The sequence below is a fragment of the Nelumbo lutea genome, chromosome 4 (assembly GCF_056320005.1).
Source record: "Nelumbo lutea isolate HS-2025 chromosome 4, American lotus-T2T, whole genome shotgun sequence".
Lineage (NCBI taxonomy): Eukaryota > Viridiplantae > Streptophyta > Magnoliopsida > Proteales > Nelumbonaceae > Nelumbo > Nelumbo lutea.
Window position 1 is genome coordinate 61,109,718 of NC_142687.1, and position 15,416 is coordinate 61,125,133.

Here is a 15,416-nt window from a genome sequence, read left to right on the forward strand (position 1 = left end):
TGTGCCTAAGATAACTAGGATGACTGTAGTAAAAAATAAAAATAATGAACTAATTCCCATGAGGGTACAAGGTGGCTGGCGAATGGTAATAGATTTTCGAAAACTCAACTTGGCCACTCAAAAGGACCATTTTCCCCTACCCTTCATTGATCAGATGCTAGAGAGGCTGGCAGGTAAGGCTTTCTTCTATTTTCTCAATGGATTCTCTAGGTATTATTAGATTGTTATTGCGTAGGAGGACCAAGAGAAAACGACATTCACTTGTCCATTCGGCACTTTCGCCTACAGACGAATGCCCTTTTGTTTGTGTAATGCTCCAGGCACTTTTCAAAGATGCATGATGAGCATATTTTCTGATTTTATTGAAAATGCATTGAAGTGTTCATGGATGATTTTACTGTTTATGGTGATTCGTTTGATGACTGCTTGAATAGTTTAAGTAAAATTCTGAATAGGTGTGTGGAAATAAATCTTGTCTTAAACTATGAAAAATGTCATTTTATGGTGAAGGAGGGTATTGTGTTGGGACATGTAGTTTCAGCTAGAGGAATAGAATTCGACAAGAAAAAATTTGATTTGATTGTGAGTTTACCTTACCCTACAAATGTTAGGGAGGTTCATTCTTTTCTTGGACATGCAGCTTTCTATCGCAGGTTCATCAAAGATTTTTCAAAAATTGCCCTGCCATTGTCCAATTTGCTGCAAAAAGATGTGTCTTTCGATTTTGATGATGAGTGCAAGGAAGCATTTAACAAGTTTAAAAATTTATTAACCATTGCACCCATCATTCAACCACCCGATTGGAACTTGCCCTTTGAGATCATGACCGATGCAAGCAATTATGCAATAGGGGCTGTTTTAGGGTAGCGAATAAATGGGAAGAGCCGTGTCATTCACTATGTTTCCAAAACATTGAATGCTGCATAGAGCAATTACACAACCATTGAAAAAGAGCTATTAGCTATTGTGTTTGCTTTAGACAAATTTAGGTCATATTTTCTTGGCTCTAAAGTGATTGTTTTTTCTGGCCATGCAGCTTTGAGATACCTACTAACAAAGAAGGAGTCGAAACTGAGGCTGATAAGGTGGATACTCTTGCTCCAAGAGTTCGATCTAGAAATCAAGGATCGAAGGGGAGCTGAAAATTCGGTGGCTAATCACCTAAGTAGGATGGTGAAAGACGAGGACTCCTCCCATCTGTGAGTTGTTTCCTGATGAGCAGTTGTTCCACGTGAGAGGTATGACTCCATGGTATGCTGACATTGTGAATTACTTGGTCACTGGAATTTTTCCTAATGACCTTAGTAGATACATAAAGAATAAAATCAGGTTTGAGGTGAAATATTATGTATGGGACGAACCCTACCTATGGAAATTTTGTTTTGACCAAATGATTAGGAGATGTGTCCCTGAGGAAGAGCAGATGTCGATTCTAAGGTTTTGTCATAATTATGCTTGTGGGGGCCATTTTGGGCCAAAGAGGACTGCTCGAAAAGTCTTGGATAGTGGGCTGTATTGGGCCACCCTATTTAGAGATGCCTACTTGTTTTTCAAAAACTATGAAAGATGTCAACAAACAGGTACACTATCTCGCAGGAATGAGATGCCCCAAACCCCCATTCTTATATGTGAAATATTTGATGTTTGGGGCATTGATTTCATGGGACCCTTCCCCCCCCCCCCTCTTGTGGTTTCTCTTACATACTTTTGGCAGCCGATTATATCTCAAAATGGGTGGAAGCCAAAGCCACCAAAACTGATGATTCTAAATGTGTTGTAGGGTTTATAAAATCTAACATCTTCAGTATGTTTGGCGTTCCTCGAGCCATCATAAGCGATCAAGGGACCCATTTTTGCAATAGAACAATTGAAGCCTTGTTGAGAAGATATGGGGTGCATCACCGAATTGCCACTGCTTATCATCCCCAGACTAACGGGCAAGCTGAAATTTCCAATAGAGAGGTAAAGTCCATCTTGGAAAAGACGGTGAATCCAGGAAGGAAGGATTGGAACATACGTCTAAATGATTCTCTTTGGGCATATCGGACAGCTTACAAGACCCCAATAGGTATGTCCCCCTACGTGTTAATTTTTGGCAAATCTTGCCACTTCCCGGTGGAAATTGAACATAGGGCCTATTGGGCAATCAAGCAATGCAACATGAACATGGAAGAAGCAAGGAAGGAAAGGAAGCTCCAGTTGCAAGAACTGGAAGAGATGAGGTTAGAGGCATACGAGAATTCAAGAATCTACAAGGAAAAGACTAAATCGTTCCATGACAATGCACTTTTAAGAAACAATTTAAAATTGGACAAAAGGTCTTATTGTATAATTCTCGACTTCAACTCATGCCAGGTAAGCTGCGTCCCAGGTGGATGGGTCCGTTTACTGTGACTAATGTTTTTCCCTATGGTGCAGTAGAGATCAAAAGTCTTGACACAGGTAAGATCTTCAAGGTGAATGAACATCGATTGAAGTTGTTCCACGAGGATGCAAATGTCCCCTCTACAGTAGCCATCTCGTTGGACATTCCACAGTATTCTTTGGATTAAAGGAGCAATAGGAGGATGTTGAGCATAACGATGTTAAACAATTGCGCTTGTGGGAGGCAACCCATTGTGTTTAGTTAATTTTGTTATTTTGTTTTGATTTTTGTGTTTAATAGGAACCTCACAAGGCAAACAGGGAAGTACCCCCAAATCCTTCTACTTTATGCATAATCACATACATTGGGGACAATGTATAACTTAAGTGTGGGGGCATTAGGGAAATTTGATGGAAATTTGGGATACCTTACCCTTTTAAAATTTCTGCTCCCGGAAACTTATCCTTGAACGATTTCAACATATCAAGAATCGTGTGCTTAGGCTGAATAGATAAGATAGGATGCAAGCATGACTAACTGAATCTTTCTTGGCTGCATATGGTACCTCATGATTTTAATCGATTAATAAGCAAGACGCATAAGGGTTTGATTGATTTTCACAAAATTATCTGTCAAACATGGTTTGATTATTCTAGAACTTACTTTGTTAGGCATATTGGGATCACGATCAATGAATTCATGGATCAGACGGAAAAACCCTGTGATTCTTGTGCAAAAAAAAAAATTGAAAATAAAATCGTGACTAATGTGAGATGGAGCATAAAATGCACTCACATCTAGAAACAAAAACAAGTATGAGATGGAGCATAAAATGCACTCACATCTTGAAATGAAGGCAAGGGTGAGATGGAGCATAAAATGCACTCACCCTAGAACCCCAACCCCAATCTCACATTCAGATCCTAGGAATTCATACTAAGTGGTGGAGATGTTATACATAGCAAGCTTATGGCAATAAGCACACCTTGTTTTGATTCAAAGAAAAGTAATTGCATCTGGCTGAATTGGTTTGTTAAAACAATGAGTACCCATTCAGCCAAGGATGTTTCAGCTGGGAAGGCTTGTCTCCTGGACTATTGATTTAACATGGGACCATGGGGAATGGTGATTTGCAATCACTCTTGGACAAGAAGAAGGGGAGAAAGAGATATAAAGAGGAAATGTTACCAAGCCTGAATTAAAGCATGCAATGAACCAGGCCTCATGTAGAGAAAAATAAAGATTGAAAAACAATAGTTAGTCTCTCTTGTGTTACTATAGATTTTTGCCTTGCCCGAGGACGGGCAAAGTTTAAGTGTGGGGGGATTTGATAAGATTGAAAAGAACCCTATTTTTGTCCCCTAATTTTCATCCTTTTATACTACCTTAGCACTTAAATGCACTCATTACTCTTGTATTTCGATTCAGGGCAATAAAGAATGCAATTGGAAGGAAACAGGCAAATTCGGGTGATTTTGCACAGTTTTGGCGACAGTCAGTGATCTAGGCCTAACTCACAATTCCGGACTCCGAATTAGGTAATTTTGTGTTTGGGTTTTTACTGATTCAGTCTGCATCGAGTATGAAACCGGGCCCAAATTCAGAGCAAATTCGTAGCCAGGCCCATTTAACAGCTAAAGCCCAAACTCGCAGAAGACCCTGGAAGCAACCCAAGTAGCAGAGAAGCCCAACTCAGATACAAGAGTCTAGAGTCCTAATTCGAATGTAATCTCCCAAGAGGGAGAGAGTCTTATTAGATCTAAACTTTGAATATAATCCTATAAGGATAAGAAGGTTGGGGATTAGATAAGAGATAGGATAGGATCAATACTCCCTTAAGATAAGATGATCTCCTAGAAGGAATTGGAAAATAGCCCTCTCCTTTGTCTATATAAAGAGGGGGGCGAACCAGCTCTAGCAATTCTCATTCCAAAATCCAAGAGATCATCAAGAGGCCAAGAAGATCAAGGAAGCAGTTCGGCTATGGAGAAGAAAGGCATGGAGATTGCACAGATCATGAGTAGCTAATCTTCTTTTTCTGGTTCAAGGGGGGAGGTGCGATTGTGTCATTGTGAGGTTCTGTAGTTACTTTATTTTCTTGAATTCTAATTCAAGTATTCATTGATTCTTGTGCATATTTTTATTGGATGTTGATGTTAATTAGTTTGACAAACTGAATTAATGTTGATTTTTCTATTGCTATCCATGATTTCGGTGATCCGTAATTGTCATGAATAATGGTACAAGTAGCAATTAGGTTGATATCTTTTTGGGTCAATTGTTCGTGACAGCCTTTGATCAATGTTTTATCATGGTTCAACCTAAAGGAATCGATGGAACAAAATTCAATAATTGCAGCTATCTCATTTATTGTTATTTTGGTTTAATTGTTTTCACAAATCTTAATGCTATCATTATTTAACATGGAACACTATCATACCCAGTTGAGTGGTGATAAGTGTTGATCGAATGCTGGGTTTGGTCAACTGAATTACGAAAACACAAGGTTTATTATGGCTATCCTAATAAATCTAAGGTTAAATGCTTGAATTGCAAGAATGCTGAAATGTACCTAGGATCAATGGCCAATCGATTCAACCCAAACCCTTGAACCAGAATTCGGTAAGACTGATTTTCTCTTGTTTGCTTAGTTTGTTATTCTTTTAATTTTAGTTATTAAATTTTCCCACACAATTACTCTATCCATTCAGCTAAAAGATTACTGATTTGCACCCTGTGGGATTCGAACTAGTACCACTTTTACTACAAATATTTTATTGTGGGACTAGTACTAATTTTGAGGGCTTCGACAAACCCGTCATAGGGATTGCTAAAATCTTTCTTCTCTGATTTTAGCTCTGAAGAGGATTTGATTATGTGATTCTTCTAAAGGCTGCCGCCCCCTCCTTCTTTTGTAAACCCAAAGGATTAGCTCCTAATCCAATTAGGAGCTGCTGATCCAAATCATATTTGGATCAGACCTCTCTTTAGGTGATAAGGATAAACCCTTATCTTATCTGTAGATTAGATCAGCCTTCTCCTAATCTCATCAGGAAGTCTCTAGATCTGAATATTTATTCAGATCTGGATTCTCTGAGTGGATAGGGTTAAGATCCTATCCAATCTGTTGATCCATCTCAGAATTCGCCCATATTTAACTTATTAAATAAGTCCAGTTCGAAATGGGCTTTAGGCTCATTAAGCTTATGTGCTCACTTAACCTTCCTAACTGCTGCCCAGTTGGGGTACTTGTATGGCGTGGGACCCAAGCATTGATCTACACATTGGCCACATGGGTTCAGTCCAGCCTTTGTTACAAGGCCAAGCCGAATACACTGTTATAGACAGTGCACCCCCTGAAACCCATCAATGGGCTCTATGGGCCCAACACTTACCCTAAGTGGTCCTTGGGCCAAGTCACCTTGTAACACCCAAGGACTATGAGCAGATGCAAGATTAGCCCATCAGGTATTATCTTCAATGGTCTTACACTTAACCTCTCATCTCATAATGATCATACACTGCCCGACAAGAGAGGACCTCTCCCTCGACTGCAAGGACTATGAGCAGATGCAAGATTAGCCCATCAGGTATTATCATCAATGGTCTTACACTTAACCTCTCATCTCATAATGATCATACACTGCCCGACAAGAGAGGACCTCTCCCTCGGCTGCAAGGAACAATGTTGCACTCACTACTTATATGGATCCCAGGAATTAAAACGTTTTGCAAACATTTTAGAAACCATAATATTATATATATATATATATATATCTCAAATAAAATATACTTTGCAAAAAAATATCTCAACAATTGAAATCGGCTCCAGCAGTCTTGGTTTCCATCAGTGAGAGTGCACCCCCGATCATTACCTTTGCCCGACAAAGGGGCTGATCCTGTCACTATGATCACCCACTCAGATGAATTCTCAGACTGTCCCAACATACCTAAGTTTTAACCCCCGCTAAGGATCTCACTGATTGGTACATCAAAGATAGCCCAATCCGACACCCAATGAGTATCATAATCGAGTATATATATATATATATATATATATATCTCAAATAAAATATACTTTGCAAAAAAATATCTCAACAATTGAAATCGGCTCCAGCAGTCTTGGTTTCCATCAGTGAGAGTGCACCCCCGATCATTACCTTTGCCCGACAAAGGGGCTGATCCTGTCACTATGATTACCCACTCAGATGAATTCTCAGACTGTCCCAACATACCTAAGTTTTAACCCCCGCTAAGGATCTCACTGATTGGTACATCAAAGATAGCCCAATCCGACACCCAATGAGTATCATAATCGAGTCTAGGGGTCAGGTGTAACTTTCCAGTTTTGCCCATTAATCTCCAAGGTCCAAGGCAATACTATAAATCTGGTCCAGTTCAAAGATTCAATTAATCTTACACTGTATGTGCCTAGGGTCTCACCCTAGCAGCTGAGACGGGCCACCCCAACCGATTTGGTGGCACAACAGTGTCAATCTTATCAGGATAGGTCTCCCCAGACCGACCCACTGGCTGTGAACATTCTAAACTAACACGAGTCTCATTAAGTGTCCAGTTTAAGGGTATTACATAGAAACATACCAAGGGAACATGAATCAAATATGCACTTTTATTCATTTACAATAAACTCATAAAGTACATCCTTCTGATTGAAGATAAGGGCATACAAAACTGTCCAGCAGCTCCCACTTGCACTTAGGTCCAATCAGGTACAAGTCGGAGTCCATGCTTTCCACGTATTTCTCAAACACATTCTGTGATAGTGGCTTCTTCAATGGGTCTGCTACATTTTCCACTGACGCTACCTTCTAAATCAGGACGTCCCCTCTACCAACAATCTCCCACAGTATGTGGTTCCTCTCGATGTGCTTCGACTTTAAGTGGGCTCATGGCTCCTTAGCCTGAGCAATGGCTCCAATGTTGTCACACAACAATGGAATGGGTGATGTGTTGGATGGAACTACTCCCAACTCGTGAACGAATTTCTTCATCCACATGGCATCTTTGGCAGCTTCACTTGTAGCAATGTACTCGACCTCAGTCGTATAGTCTGTAGTGGACCCCTATTTGTTGCTTTTCCAGCAAACAACACACGATCCTATCGTGAAAATATATCCAGATGTAGACTTTCTATCATCTGGATCCATATGGAAAATCGGCATCTGTATAGCCTTGGATTTTTAGTGAGCTACCGTCGAATACTAGACAAAACTCTTTTGTCTTTCGAAAGTATTTAAGTATGCTTTTCACAGCAGTCTAGTGCTCCTGCCCTGGATTGGCCTAAAATTTACTTACTACACTCACTACCTGAGCAATGTTAGGACGTGTGCAGAGCATGGCATACATGATGCTCCCTATGGCAAAGACATAGGGAACATCTTTCATGCCACCAATCTCCTCAGAAGTCTTGGAAGACATCTTCTTGGAGAGAGTGACTCCATGCCTGAAAGGAACATTTCATTTCTCGGAGTTTTTCATGCTGTATCTTTTGACTATTTTGTCAATGTAAGCAGATTGAGATAATCCTATTATCCACTTTGATCTATCTCTATAGAGTCGAAGACGCAGTATATAAGAGGCTTCTCCAAGATCTTGCATGGAGAATTACTATGAAAGCCATACTTTCACCGTAGTCAACATTCCTACATCATTCCCAATGAGTAGAATGTCATCTACATACAAAACCAAAATGTAACCTTATCTCCACTGTACTTCTTGTAGACAGAGTTCATCTGGATTCTGCTTGAAGTCAAACGATTTGACAGCAGAGTCAAAATGGATGTTCCAACTTCTACAAGGTTGCTTAATTCCATAAATGGATCTATTAATTTTACATACCAGGTTTTCCTGACCTGCAGCAAAGAAGCCTTGCGGCTGCTGCATATAGATATCTTCAATAAGATCTCCATTCAGGAATGCAATTTTGACATTCATCTGCCAAATCTCATAGTCATGATATGCTGCTACAGCTAACAAGATCCTAATGAATTTAAGCATGGCCACAAGTGAAAAGGTTTCCTCATAATTGATGCCCTTTTTCTAAGTGTACCCTTTCGCCACCAGACGAGCTTTGAATGTCTCAACCTTACCAACGGGGGGCCTTTTTTCCTCTTGTAAATCCATTCACAACCGATTGCTTTTACCTCGAAAGGCGGATCTACTAGAGTCCAGACTCCAATGGTCTCCATTGAGTCCATCTCTACTCTCATGGTCTCCACCCACTTCTGGGAATCTATGTCCAACATAGCTTCCGCGTAAGTTACGGGATCATCCTCACTAGTCAAGGTTTCCACCAGGTAACTATCCTGGTAATAACCATAATGGACTGGTGGCCTGGATACCCGAGTGGATCTTCTAGGTTGGCCACTACCTAGAACTTGTGGGACATCTCCCACGGCTCCTAAATTCTCCTCATCAAGGACTATTTCCTGACGATAGGTGTCCAAGATATAATTGATTCCATGAACTATGCATTTCGGCTGCAGAACACATTCTGCTCACTCGGGTTATAGAATAGGTAACCCACAGAGCCTTTTGGGTAGCCTACAAATAGGCAACGGCTGGTCTTAGATTCCAACTTGTCTGCACTTGTTCTTTTAACATGTGCTGGACAACCCCAAATCTTCAAGTGTTGACACTTAGATTCTTTCTGGTCCAAAGTTCATATGGAGTGTTCAGAACCGATTTGGTTGGAACCCGATTCAACACGTAAGTCGTAGTATCTAATGCGTAACCCCAAAAGGATGTGGGTAACTCTAAGTCTATGAGAAGTGACTGGATCATATCCAATAAGGTCCTATTCCTCCTCTCTGAAACACCGTTAATTTGTGGTGTAGCAGGAGGAGCTAACTATGATACTATCCCATTGTCTTTTAAGTAGTCATTGAATTCGTCAGAGAGATACTCACCACCTCGATCTGATCGAAGGTCTTTAATTTCTCTCTCTAACTTTTTCTCAACCTTTTGTCTGAACTCTTTGAACTTTTTAAAGGATTAAGACTTGTCTCATTAGGTACACGTAATGATATTGTGAAAAATCATTGGTAAAGGTGAAAGTACACCTGTTGATTCCATGTCCTAACACTCAGGGGAACACATACATCAGTATGTATAAGGTCAAGTGTGCCTGTACATCTTTTAGGCTTACCATTAAATGGCTGTTTTGTCATCTTTCCTTGTAGGCAAGGCTCATAGGTAGGAAGATCTTCTACAGTTAGAAAATCTGAAGGACCATCCTTTACCAACCTTGTGATTTGGTCAACACCGACGTGGCCAAGTCAGTAATGCCGTAGACACATGGGATTAGCTATATCACGGGCTCTCTTCTTGGGGATTTCAGCAGACGTAGTTTCGGTTATATTAGTTTCTAGAGAAGGATGTAGAACATAGAGACTGTTCTCCAGTTCCCCGTATGCGATGAATCTGTTATTTCTTTTAATAGTAATCGTATTACTAAAGAAGACAGAATAACCATCTGCACACAGTTTTGAAACAGAAATCAAATTTCTCCTTAAATTTTGTACATAAATACAATTTTCAGTACAATTGTTCATTCTCTAAAAAGTAACTCCATGGTTCCTATGGCCGCGGCTGCAATAGTTGTAGTAGTCCCCAAGTAGAGCGTGACTTCTCCTTCACTCAGCATTCTGCTTTCCTTGAAAACCTGTAGTGAGTTACACACATGAGTTGAAGCCCCAGAGTCAATACACTAGGACAAAGAATCTACCAATAAGTTGGTTTCTCATACTCCAGGTAAGCAGGACAATTCCTTTTCCAGTGCCCGGTCTTCTTACAAAAATGACAGGCATCTGATGCCTTGTCCTTCCTCTGTTTCTTGGGTTTGGTAGCCTTCTTCTGAGGCCTTCTCTTTGCCTTCCTTTTCTTGCCCGATTTGCCAGTTTCAACAAGCATGGCAATGGGCTCATCCTTTTTAATCAATTATTCAACCCTCGGCAACATATTGCTGAGTTTTTGCAAGATAACGTTCAGCTTGTTCATGTTGTAGTTCATGATGAATGGATTAAAGGATGGAGGCAAAGAGTTGAGAATAGCATCGATCTGTGTTACCAGATCCAGCCCGGATCCAAGAGCCTCTAGTTCATTGATATAACCCATCATCCAGAGACAATGGTCGTGAAATTGTTGGCCCTTGGACATCTGCGCAGTCATGAACTATTTCAAGACCTTCTGCCGAGTAGAACGGTTCTGCTCTTCGTACATTGTCTAGAGACTGCCCAATACGTCATTAGCAAGTTTGATCTAATCGAACTACCTCTGAATTGGGTTGTCCAAGGAGGCAATGATATAGCAGTGGGCAAGGGAGTTTTTCTCCCCCATTCTTGGTATTCTCTTCTCTGGGCCTCAGAAGCCCTATCTCTTGAACGATCCGGGGCAGGATTCTTGGCTACCTTGTACAATTTCTTAGAGGTTAAGACCAACATAAGGTTCCGGTACCAGTTGGCATAGTTTGGGCCATTCAGCTTGTTGTCATCAAGTAGCTTTGCAAATTGTCCGTTTGCCATTTTCTAATAAAAGAGCAAACATCAGTCCACAACCTAATTTGACTCATGTTCATTACATAGATATGGATTTTAATCTACGTTCCATTTCCATTTATTCATCTCTAAGATTTCCCTCCTTTCTCAGTGACGGAGACTGCGAGTTGCCTCTGGAAATGTGGGAAATCACATAGGGTGCATGGGGCCAACTGTTTCAGCTGCATAAACCCACCACATTTCTGTGAAGGATCATATCCACTCATCATATGATCTTTCCCTTTGGCCTCTATCAGACAAGGTTCAGAGCCGTTTTCAAGTAAACCTTTCTGTCCAGTGAGTGCTTACCCATCATGTTCATGAATGCCAAGGTACCGTGAGAGAGTTCCCATTTTCTGGTGAAGCCCCTCCCACATCGGTCTATGACGCCCCTATCATCTCTTGAAACATTTAGACAAGCCTAACAGCAAATGGATAGCCCATTTTCTGGTGTGTTTCCTCATTACTGAAGGACCCATCCTCATGCTAATGATGGAAGGCCTTTAGAGAGTTCATCATATGAATCTCCCTATCACATGCACTAATATTAGCTGGAGGGAACAATCAATTACACCCTAGTTGATCTAGGTCAAACCCAAGTGGCTCCCACTGACTTTCATGAAGTCAGATTTCCTGGGCCCAAATCGGCTAGGGTCCCGCGCGTAACCTCTCAATGAGGTGTGGGGCCCACCACTGAGGAAGATCATCCAATGACCAAAAGGGACACCATGGCAATGATGTGCACTCAGCCCTCATTACTGAAGGACCCATCATCATGCTAATGATGGAAGGCCTTTAGAGAGTTGATCATATGAATCTCCCAATCACATGCACTCATATTAGCTAGAGGGAACAATCAATTACACCCTAGTTTCATCTAGGTCAAACCCAAGTGGCTCCCACTGACTTTCATAAAGTTAAATTTCGGTGGGCCCAAATCGGCTAGGGTCCCACACGTAACCTCTCCATGAGGTGTGGGGCCCACTATTGAGAGAGGTCATCCAATGACCAAAAGGGACACCATGGCAATGATGTGCATTCAACCATGGTGTGCGCAAGAGTCACTATCGATTGATCATGGGCCAAGCATTTATGGCCCATGTACGTAGCATATCACACATCCATACATCATAAGCAAGGATAATTTGATCTTGGCCTTTATAAGTTGGGCCGAATTAACCATTTAATTAAATATCAATTCTCAGGCCCATTAGTGGGAAAATTAGGGCTGAATTTCAGCCTTGACCGAACCCAAGAGGAATATCAGATTTCGAACTAGGGTTTGTAAGCAACAGACACCTCCTGCGAATTGAGATTTGATCTCTCATAGACTCCAGAGAGAAGAGACAGTTCTGCCCTCTTCGTCCCTGGACTTCTCCTCCTCCAGTAGTCGCCATTCCCTGTTGGAAGATTGGATCTTTGCAGCAACAGGAAGTCAAGAAATCAGTTCTTGACAACAGTCTTGAAAGAAAGGCTAAAGGATTCAGTGTCCAAGGTTTCCAGAGGATTCTTGCGAAGAATCCAGTGTGTAGGACGCACCCTGCTGGTTCCGTTCCATCCAGAACTATGTCATCTTTAGCAGAAGCGGATCTTGGTTTCTTCTTTGGGCGTGAGCACCAACTTTGGGAGATATTGTTTCTCCGGATCAGGTATAATCTTTTCTGTTTCCTTTTGTTCAGATCTGGTTTGATTATGGTTCAAATAGGATCCTTGAATAATGTATTCTAATTTTAGGGAATATGATTCCCAGTTGGAAGAAGGTAGGAATTTTTTTTTGAAATTTACCTACCCATTCCGCACCCTTCATGGCGTCCATTAGATGGATCCTACCATTCTTTCAGAGCACAACTTCCTATCAATTCTTTCTCAAAGAACTGATGTCAAGATCGAATCTTGACTTCTCCCACAACTTGAGATCGAACTGGATGTCTGGTGGCTGCAGGAAGGAGGCGGCAAAAAGATCTTTGCATGGATTGTAGAAATCTTTCTTCTCTGATTTCAGCTCTGAAGAGGATCTGATTATGTGATTCTTCTAAAGGCTGCTGCCCCCTCCTTCTTTTTTAAACCCAAAGGCTCATAATCCAATTAGGAGTGGCTGATCCAAATCATATTTGGATCAGACTTCTCTTTAGGTGATAAGGATAAACCTTTGTCTTATCAGAATTCGCCCATATTTAACTTATTAAATAAGTCTAGTTCGAAATGGGCTTTAGGCCCATTAAGCTTATGTGCTCACTTAACCTTCCTAACTGCTGCCTAGTTGGGTTTCTTTGTATGGTGTGGGACCCAGGCATTGATCTACACATCAGCCACATGGGTTCGGCCTAGCCTTTGTTACAAGGCCTAGCCGAATACACTGTTATGGATAGTGCACCCCCTGAAACCCATCAAATGGGCTCTATGGGCCCAACACTTACCCTAAGTGGTCCCTGGGCCAAGTTACCTTGTAACACCCAGGGACTGTGGGCAGATGCATGATTAGCCCATCAGGCATTATCCTCAATGGTCTTACACTTAACCTCTCAGCCCATAATGATCATACACTGCCCGACAAGAGAGGAACTCTCCCTCGGCTGCAAGGAACAGTGTTGCACTCTCTACTTATATGGATCCCAAGAATTAAAACCTTTTGCAAATATATATATATATACTTTGCACAACAAATCTCAACGATTGAAACCGATTGCCGACAGTCTTGGTTTCCATCAGTGAGAGTGCATCCCCGATCATTACCTTTGTCCGACAAAGGGGCTGATCCTAACACTATGATCACCCACTCAAATGAATTCTCAGACTGTCCCAACATACCCAAGTTTTGACCCCCGCTAAGGATCTCACTGATTGGTATCAAAGACAGCCTAATCCAACACCCAATGCAGTATCATAATCAAGTCTAGGGGTCGGGTGTAACTTTCTAGTTTTGCCCATTAATCTCCAAGGTACAGAGCAATACTAGAAATCTGGTCCAGTTCAAAGATTCAATTAATCCTACACTGTATGTACCTAGGGTCTCACCCTAGCAGCTGAGACGGGCCACCCCAACTGACTTGGTGTTATAACAATGTCAGCCTTATCAGGATAGGTCTCCCCAGACCGACCCACTGTCTTTGAACATTCTAAACTAACACGAGTGTCATTAAGTGTCCAGTTTATGGGTATTACACAAAAATATACCAAGGGAACATGAATCAAATATGCACTTTTATTCATTTACAATAAACTCATAAAGTACATCATTCTGATTGAAGCTAAGGGCATTCAAAACTATCCAATAGAATCTGCGAAAGCCCAAAACATGAAAGTTGTGGCTTTTTCTCTTATCTTTCCAATGGATCTTGAATCAGTCATTCGGAGTTTGGATACACGAGTTAGGCCAAGATTACTGAACGATGTCGAAACCGTGAAAAATCATCTGATTTGTCTTTCTTTGCTCCTGATGCCTTCTTTCTTGCCCTGTACAGAAATATGAGTCCAATTAGATGCTAATTTGGTATAAAAGGCATAATAATTGGGCATAAAAATATGATAAATTCTACTCTCATCAAATCCTCCACACTTAAACTCTTGCCCATCCTTGGGCAAGACAAAACTCAAGCAAGAAATAAAGCAAGAAAAAATTTTCCTACCGATTTTTTAACTCAACTCTCCTTCCTCTTTCTCCACAAATATTCTAGGTTAACTATTGCAAACCATTAAATCAACACAACCAAGTTATACTCAACTCATCTATCTGCCAATCCAATTCTTGCTACTGCAAACCAGGTAGTAAATCAAGGAAAACCTCTTTCTTTTTTTTTTTTGGAGTGAGTGCATTTTATGCTCTATCTCTTTTTTGGATCACTCGGCCAATAGGTGCATTTTATGCTCCGTCCTACAATTGAATTTGCTGGATAGTATGTGCATTTTATGCTCCATCCTACTATTGAATTGCTTGGTTAGTAGGTGCATTTTATGCTCCATTATACCATTTGTAGCAATGGAAAAACAACTACCCCAATTACTTAAACATGAATTTAGGACTAGCTTAACTGGAAATGGCCTTAGATAAGTCACGTACCCCTTGATCGTACCTCATTACTAGGTTGATAAGAGTTTTCCTAGAACATTGTTTCAATTGATTTCAAAAGAGTTGAGGTTTTGATTTTTTTTTGTATGAATCATAAAAGAAATGACTTAAATAAAAAAATTCTAACCTAAATCCAAAATCCTAAATCCTAAATCCCCTCCCCCACACTTAAAACTTACATTGTCCCCAATGTGAGGTTAGATGCAAAGAAAGGGCAGTGAAACTAAACTAGAAATGTAAAAAAGAAAAAGGAAAAAAAAAAACTTCGCTATCATGAATCAGATCCTCTAACTCTCGTGGCTTTAGCTTTTGGTGTGCAACATAATATAATGAGCATTACCTTGTCCTTCTTGACCGTCCTCCAAATAGTTCAGAACCTCCTTAACTTCCTCATCCAAGTTATCTTCCAAAACTCTTTCAGGGTAAGGGA